This window comes from Amblyomma mixtum, unplaced genomic scaffold (assembly GCF_055824585.1).
Source record: "Amblyomma mixtum isolate Tamu unplaced genomic scaffold, ASM5582458v1 scaffold_28, whole genome shotgun sequence".
In the NCBI taxonomy this organism is placed as follows: Eukaryota; Metazoa; Arthropoda; class Arachnida; order Ixodida; family Ixodidae; genus Amblyomma; species Amblyomma mixtum.
In genome coordinates, this window is record NW_028317725.1 from 292,290 (window position 1) to 301,104 (window position 8,815).

General features: G+C 53.6%; 1 pseudogene; it reads right to left on the reverse strand.

The window, feature by feature from the left end:
* Positions 1-7,171: 7,171 nt before the first annotated feature.
* Positions 7,172-7,771, reverse strand: LOC149324504 (uncharacterized; annotated as a pseudogene).
* Between the last annotated feature and the right edge of the window lie 1,044 nt (positions 7,772-8,815).

Sequence of the window (8,815 nt, forward strand, 5' to 3'; positions counted from 1 at the left end):
AGATCACTTGGAGATTGTACTCCGCAAAATTTTCAAGAGAGCCGTCGACCTCCCGATATCCACTTCCAACGCGCGACTCCTCGCGTTGGGGGTGGTGAACACCTATCGAGAACTCCGCGAGGCGCATCTCGTTAACCAATACACGCGTCTCGCCCAGACCGTGTCCGGTCGCCGCCTCTTGCACCGGTTACATATCAGACATGATCACCATACCATGGAACGGGTTCGAGTGCCAGAACTGTGGAGAACCGCCCTCTACGTTCGACCCCTTCCGACTAAGATGAACAAGGAGGACCATAATGGCCGGCGCCAGGCGCGGGCGAATGCCCTGCACCGCCACTGTGGCTCAAAGAAACACGTCTTCTACGTCGACATTGCAGGCCCCTACAGCTCCAGGGGGGAATGGTACACGGCTGCAGTCATACACGACGGAAAACAGGTGGATGGCCTCTCGTTCAGAGCGCCCAACTCAACGCATGCGGAGGAGGTGGCGATCGCCCTCGCAGCCTCCCATCCCGACTCTAAATTCATCCTCACAGACTCTCGCCGAGCCTGTCGTAACTTTGAGTTCCGTTGGATCACTCCACTCGCTCAACAAATTTTACACCGCAGTACTCGCGACGGCGATCCAACTCATCGCTCAATCATATGGGTCCCCGGCCACCAAGGCATGCCAGGTAACGAAGCCGCCCATGAGGCAGCCCGCGCACTCACTCACCGGGCACCAGGCGTCCCTTGGGAGGAGCTTAACCCAGATCACAGCCCTCTCCTTTCTTTTAAAGAAATTACTGAGCACTATCGTGCCGAACACCGGCAATACCCAGTTCCTATGAATGTACTGGGTAAAGCTGGCGAACGAATTCTCCTCAGGCTTTTTACAAACATCCTGCTGTGCCCGGCAGTTCTCAAGCACTTTAATCCTTCTTTTGACGGCTGCTGCTCATTCTGTGGGGAGGTGGCCGACACCTTCCACATGGTTTGGGCATGCAGAAAAAATCGTTCTCTCCCCCCAATCACCCCTTCCCCTACCCGAGAGGACTCGGAGGCGGCCCTGCTCAGCTGCCAGGAACTATCGGCCCAACAGGCCCTGGTTCGGCGGACTTGTGTAGCGGTCTCGACCAACGGGATCTCGGAATGAGGGACTCCGCCCAGTATTGTAAAGGGTGAGACCCATTAGGGGCCTCTCCACGAGCATCTCTCTGCAAATTACTAAATAAATGCTCTTCACCACCACGTCCGTCTGCCCGGTTGAGCGAGCGTTTCCCCTACACCGAGTGTGAACGCGCGTTCGAAATGCGCGGGAACGCCGCTCATGGACATTCCGGCGTCTGCGCTACGTGGATGGCATCGTTCCCCCTCTCCCAGCGCGTGACGGCGGTGTGATCCCTCGGGAGTGAGAATGTGTGTGTGTTGTGATTGGTGCGAGAGAGAACTTCGTTCCCCTGCAGGCCCGGCCCCAATCTAGGTACCCTAGGGAAAGGGAACTCTTTAAAAACCTCGGCAGCGGCACGGCCGGGGGGCTCTTTTTCATCGGTCTCCTCATGAGCTGTCGTCATGCAGCGTTCCTGCAGTGAGCGTCTCGATACAGAGCTCACTTGTAAATAGTGTAAATTTTGTATAAAGTCTTCTCTCATTGTCTTTTCCGGCAGCCTCGTCTCCGACGTCCCACATTTCCTCTCCGGCACACGACCATGCTACCTCGTCTTTAACAAACTGGTTGGCAGCGGTGGGATGCGAAACATCGGACGTAGCGGAGAGTTGCGGCCAACGAGACGCTGAGCAGCAGAACAGCGAGTCGGGGGCAGTGCAACAGCCCTTTGTGATGACGGGTTGCCTGCAGCGGAACGACTGCGCTGGACTATTGGCTGCGAGGTTTGGTGAGTGCGGGACTTTCTTCTGCTGAGTTTTGCCAGGCTTTTGTTAGTGTCAGGAACAGAGGTGGTAATTGGGATGTCGTTGCTGCTGGGTTAGTTGCAGCAAGACAATAGCGGGCAGTCGAGAAGCAGCACTCGGAGCAGCCATGGATTTGAAGACACTGCGCAAACCAAAGTTACTGGAGCTTGCGAAAGAGTTGGGTCTTGTTGGGGCTGGGTGTCCGAGCCAGGAAACGGTCGAGGCGACAGTGAGTCAAATGAACTTTATGTACAGTATGTACAAGGGCTTTTACATGATACAAGGGCCAAGAGCACCACGGGCTAGCACAAAGAAGGAGAGCGGCCCCGGCGGCGAGCGTAGCTCCGGCGTGATGGCTCTTCTGCTGCCCGTCTGCTGCTCGGGTTCAGCGCGGCTCCGTTTTTATAGCCGCTGGTAACGGTTACGGCAGCCAGCCGTTCAAATCCTCCAATCACTGGCCACCGTTCAAATTAGACCAATGGTCGAGAGCCGGCGAGCGTCGGAGGAATTCGCACCGACGGAGAGGAGGAGAGGAGGAAGGGTCCGTGCCGGCGCCACGGCGGCGGGATGAGTCACGCTGCATGTCGCGACTTGTCCGAGAAAGTCTGGGCCTGCTTTGAGCGTCGGCGAGCGCGCAGCGCTTGTTTAGACAGGCCCGCCAGCGAAATGTGGGCGCCGGCACGACAGCACCACCGCCGCCAGACAATGCGCCACGAAGACGAGCTACTTCCGCGTGGCTCGGATGCGGGGCGCGCTCGTACGCCAGGCTCCTCCAAGTTCTCGTCCGGTGTTCAGCCGCAGGTAGCTCCCGGCTCCTTTCCGAGAACGGGTCCCGCTCGTCAGGACAGGATCACTGCTCCGCAGCTCAGTCGCCCAGGTGACTGGATCAGCTTCGCTCGGTCCTTCGGAAGAGCTTGCTTCTCAGCATCGGTCGTTAATCGTTCTGCATGTTGCCAAGAACCGACCGACAACAGGCAACACCCAACACGAGCAAGTGCCCTCCGTCACCCGTCAAAACACCAGACTTAAAGGTCACAAAACTCCGCTAGCAATAGTTCTGTCCCCTTTTCGCTCCCTCTTCAACAAGAGACACATGTGGGATACCAGAACTCTTAAAATAATAAACTCAAACAAAGTGTCAAACGCAAGCAACACAAGGAATGAAATGATTGTAAATTGGGTCCCTCGAGATCATTTGGGCAGGAAAACAATCGGCTGAAGCCGCGAATGAGGACAGCAATTTTGCCCCGATTTATGAGCGAACTTAACGCGAAGTCAGGAAATGTAAATCACGAGGAGGTCGAAGGTAGCCTGTTCAGAGCGCAGGGCTTAGTGCGTCTGCGTTCGCGTTTAACTCGCCTTTCTTGTAACGAACGACAAGATTGTGCTGTTGGAGTATCATACTCCACCTCAGCAACCGGCCGCTCTTAGATGACATATTATTTAACCAAGTTAGTGGGCAGTGGTCCGTTTCGACTACAAACTTGGAACCGGCGACGTAGCAGGCGAGCTTCTGAACTGCCCACACCAGGCAGGCGCATTCTTTTTCAGAAGTGCTGTACGCCTCTTCACGGCAAGTCAACTTACGGCTTAGGTACAAAACTGGCCTTTCATTGCCCTCATCATCCTCTTGGCATAGCACAGCTCCCATGCCCCGATCACTGGCATCACATTGAATTATGAAGCCTTTTGAAAAATCAGGCGCCATTAGAACTGGCTCCTCGCTCAAGGCTTGTTTCAGCATTTGAAACGCGTTCTCTTTTTTTTTGGTCCCATGTCACCTTCACGGGTTCCGACTTTCGAAGCGCGTCTGTGAGAGGACTGGCAAGCGTCGAGTAGTCTTTTACATAATGCTGGTAATATCCAGCTAAGCCTAAAAAGGCCCTTATATCGGTCTTAGTGGTTGGCCGGAGGTAGTTTACGACAGCGGCTACTTTGATTTCTGACGGTCTACGCCGGCCGCGCCCCACCACATGCTCTAGATAAGTCACTTCGGCGCAACCTAGCTGGCATTTTGCAGGTTTGACTGTGAGGCCGGCATCTTTCAGCCTGCTCAGCACGACCCGTAAGTGATCTACATGTTCTTCCCATGTGTTAGAAAAGATGGCGACATCGTCCAGGTACGGGAGCGCGTACTCGGACAGACCATGGAGCACGTGGTCCATTAGATTCGAGAAGCAATATGGCGCGTTTTTGAGTCCGAAACTCAACATGACTGGGCGGAACGTTCCGAATGGGGAAACGAACGCGGCGTAGCGGCTGGCGCGCTCTGTAAGGGGGACTTGCCAATAGCCTCGCACGAGGTCTAGCGTGGATATGTAATTCGACTTTGACACTGTCTCCACCCTTTCCTCAAGGTTTGGTATTGGATAGGTCTGATCCCGGGTTATCGCGTTTAGTCGCCGGTAATCAATGCACGGTCTGGGATCTTTTCCCGGTACTTGCACTAGTATCAAGGGCGAGGTGTAATCGCTCTCACCCGGTACTATGACTCCCAGGTCGCACATTCGCTTGATCTGACCTGCCATGATTTCTTTCTGCACGGGAGAGCAGCGATAAGGCTTACTAAGGATCGGTTCTTCACACGTTAGCTCGATGTCGTGCTCAATTAGCGTCGTCTTTCCGGGACGATCCGAAAACACTTTTTCGAACTCAGAAACAATCATCCTCAAGTCTTCCTTCTGGGCTTGGCTTAGGCGTGGTTCTAAGTTAACCTGTTCTAACAATGCAGCCGAACCGCATTCCTTCATGTCCGCAGAGGTCAGAATTTCTGCACCTTCCTCGTCCGAACCATTCAAAATCACATTCACAACAGCGTGACGCTGAATGTACGGTTTCATCAGGTTACTATGATAGATTTTGTTGGGCCTTCTACCTAGTTTAACTTCGTAGTTGGTATCAGAAAGTTTCGATACCACGTTCGCTGGCCCCTCCCACTGGACCTCAAGCTTATTTTTCTTAGACGGTCGCAGTATCATTACTTGGCTGCCCACTTCGAAAGTACGCTTCTTTGCTGACTTGTCGTAGTACTCTTTTGACAATTGTTGCGCTGCCTTCATGTGGCTCTCGACAAGATCTTTCGTTTTTCCGATCCTTTGAAGTAGGTTAAGGACGTACGTGACCACGTTAGGGTCTTCCTTTTCGCCTTAACCACGACTCTCGCAGCATTCGCAGCGGTGTTCTTAAGCTCCGGCCGCACACAAGCTCCGCAGGGCTGAAGCCTGTGCTCTCGTGGGGAGCGGATCGTAAAGCGAACATAGCTGCCGGCACGCAGGCTTCCCAATCGCGTTTGCGCTCAAAGCAAAGAGCTCGCAATATTCTTTTGAGCACCGAGTGCATACGCTCTACTGGGTTCGACTGCGGGTGATGGATCGAGCTGTGTACGACCTTGATACCGCACCTTTCAAAAAAAGTAGAGGTTAGGCAGCTGGTAAAGACACTGCCATTGTCACACTGAATTTCCGAGGGAAATCCGACACGAGCGAAAATTGAGAGAAGGGCGTCTACGACCTGAGGAGAATTGAGCTCCTTGAGAGGTATCGCTTCAGGAAACTTTGTCGCGACACACAGAGCAGTCAGAATATACCGACAACCGTTCTTGGACTCGGGCAGTGGCCCTACAATGTCAATTACCAACCGGCGGAAGGGTTCGGTTATGATTGGCACCAGTTTCATGGGCGCCTTCCACTTGTCGGTAGACTTGCCTACTCTCTGGCAAGTGTCGCAAGAGCGCACAAAGCCTTCAATGTCCTTCCAGCAATGAGGCCAGTAATACTCTTGGGCGAGCCTAGCTTTGGTCTTTTTCACGCCGAGGTGCCCTGCCCACGCGTTTTCGTGCGCCAGGTTCAATAGCTGACGGCGATACTTTTGTGGGATCAAAAGCTGTTCGTACTTGCGACCACGAGCGTCAGCGTAATTTCGGTACCACAAGCCGGATTTCTGATGAAATGAAACATTCTTTTTCTTTGTTCCTCCTTTAGCTTTATCCAGCAAAGCTATTATCGAGCTATCTTCCTGCTGTTCCCGAACGAGCGTCGCTCTGTCAACCTGAGTTAGCTCGTGCCAACTGTCGGAAACTGGGCTCCATGTGGAATTTGCCTCGCTCAGTGGCGTCGCCGTTTCCTTCTCGTTGCCACGATCGTTGAAACTGTTTTCAGTTTCGTTAGCAGCGAGTTCTCCGCTTCCACGAGAGTCCTCGATCTGAGGTTCCACCGACACCGTATCTAGGCTACACCGCTCATCTGCTTCTCTAAGCGGTGTTTACCTCTCCGGTGCAAGGTCAAGTTTCTGCGAAAGCTTCTGCGCTTGGGATCGCGTAAGGGCCATGCATGCCACGCCGGCAAAGAACGATTTGCCTTTATCCCTCAGAAGCTGCTCTGAGCTGTTCGAAAAGAGGTAAGGAAAATGCTCAGGGAGGGCGGCAGACACGGCCGCCTGGGTGTTGAGCTGACCAAAAGGACCCTCAATGATCACTGTAGCGATCGGTAAGCAAGCACATTGCTCCTCGGCTACTTGCCTTATCCACGCGCATTCTCCTGTAAAATCATTCGGAGAAACTAAGGACGGGTGGACAACGTCCATAGTTGCCGCTGAGTCACGAAGGGCTTTGCACATCTTACCGTTCACACTAATCTCCTGCATATATGGTTCCAACAACCGCATATTCTTGTCTGTCTCCCGAATCGTTGCGAAAGCAACCTTTTGTCTACAGTTTGCCGCGATATGCCCTTCCTTTTTGCAGTGGTAGCATGTCAAAGGCCTCCGTGACTCGAACGCACGTGCGGCATCAGCGCGCTGCTTAGGAGCATCGTCAGATTTCCTTAACTCCTTTTGTTCTTCGCCTACAGCCTCCTTTAAAGCGGACGCATCTTTTCGAAAATCGCGACGCGCGAACGGTTTCCTTCCATCAGGCTTCCTTAGAGAAGCATCCTTTGTTTCCGCCTTTTCGATGCGTAATACCCTGCTGTGCAAGTTTCGGCGAGTGTAGTATTCCTCAGCCAGCTCTGCTGCCTTGTTGAGCTTAACCTCAGTTAGCCTATCCTGCAGCCAGAGCCTTACATCGTCCTGGATGCAGCGGTAGAATTGCTCCAGAGCAATGCACTCTACCACCTTATCACGATCGTCATAAACTTCCTCGCCCTTGAACCATTCAACTAGGTCGGCTTTCAGCTTAAACGCGAAGTCGATGTGCGACTCACTGCCTTTTTTCGCGTACCGGAACCTTTGCCGGAATGCCTCAGGTGACAGCTTATATTTCCTCAACAGGGCCTCTTTGACCTCATCGTAACTCTCGAACGCCTCCTTCGACAAACACGTTATCACATCGGACGCTTCCCCGGGAAGCAGAGCTAGCAAATTCTGTGCCCACAGTTCTCGCTCAATGACATTCCTCTCACAGACATGCTCAAATTTCACGAGATACTTTGCCATGTCCTCGCCGATTACGAACGGCGGCAGTTGGTCTCGGATTCTTTGGCCGTTAGCCTGCACTGTCATTGAAGCTACGCTAGGCGCCGGCGAGCTTCGCAGCAACTCCAACTCTTTTAATTTTCTAATCTCTCGGCGTTCCTGTCGCTCTGCCTCTTGGAGGCGTTCTTGTCGCTCTCGCTCTCGCTCTGCGTCTTCGCGCTCACGGCGTTCATTAATCGCAGCCAAGGCCTCATTGGCTTCTTCAGCCGTTACGCCCTCCCTCCTCATGATCTCGAGAATCGCCTGCTTTCGTTTCGCACGGCCTACGGTAAGGCCTAGCTCTTCACAAATTTCGACGAGTTCTTTCACTTTAAGGTTCTCCATCGCGCACAATAGTCTCTTGCAGCTTGCCCTTTTAGAATTCCCTTGCGGTTCACTACTATAGCGCTACTAGCATGACACGCGCAAGTAATTCTTTCCAAAACGCCTCGTTTACTCCCTCTGCACCAGCTTTCGTTTTAAAGCGCTCCGACTTGGCTCGAAACAGCAAAGCTTTCTACAGTGCTACACACACAGCCCTACTCTAGACTACAATCACGTGTGCTAGAGCAGTCTGGCGAATTGAGGGGAAAACATCAGGCACTCACCGCGCCGAGGTAGCTGACGCCGGTCGATCCCGCAGCTGCCATCCACTGTTGGGACTGGGAGTCCGAGCCAGGAAACGGTCGAGGCGACGGTGAGTAAAGGACGTTTATGTACAGTATGTACAAGGGCTTTTACATGATACAAGGGCCAAGAGCACCACGGGCTAGCACAAAGAAGGAGAGCGGCCCCGGCGGCGAGCGTAGCTCCGGCGTGATGGCTCTTCTGCTGCCCGTCTGCTGCTCGGGTTCAGCGCGGCTCCGTTTTTATAGCCGCTGGTAACGGTTACGGCAGCCAGCCGTTCAAATCCTCCAATCACTGGCCACCGTTCAAATTAGACCAATGGTCGAGAGCCGGCGAGCGTCGGAGGAATTCGCACCGACGGAGAGGAGGAGAGGAGGAAGGGTCCGTGTCGGCGCCGCGGCGACGGGATGAGTCACGCTGCATGTCGCGACTTGTCCGAGAAAGTCTGGGCCTGCTTTGAGCGTCGGCGAGCGCGCAGCGCTTGTTTAGACAGGCCCGCCAGCGAAATGTGGGCGCCGGCACGACAGTCTGGAGGTATCAGACAAACTCAGAAAACCAGAACTGCTGAAGGCTATTCTTGCGTTAGAGGCTGAAGATGACGAGCTTGCGGAATGCCTCGAGACCATTGAGGAGAGGGAATTGGCAAAAAGAGAACAAGAGGAACTTAAACGTAAAGAAAAACAAGAGAAAGAGGAACTAGAACGTAGAGAGCAGCGGGAACAGGAACGCGAAAGAAAGCTGCGGGAACAGGAACGCGAAAGAGACCTCCGGGAACAGAAACGCGAAAGAGAGCTGCGGGAACAGGAATACGAAAGAGAGATGCAGGAACTCACGCGTGAACTTAACG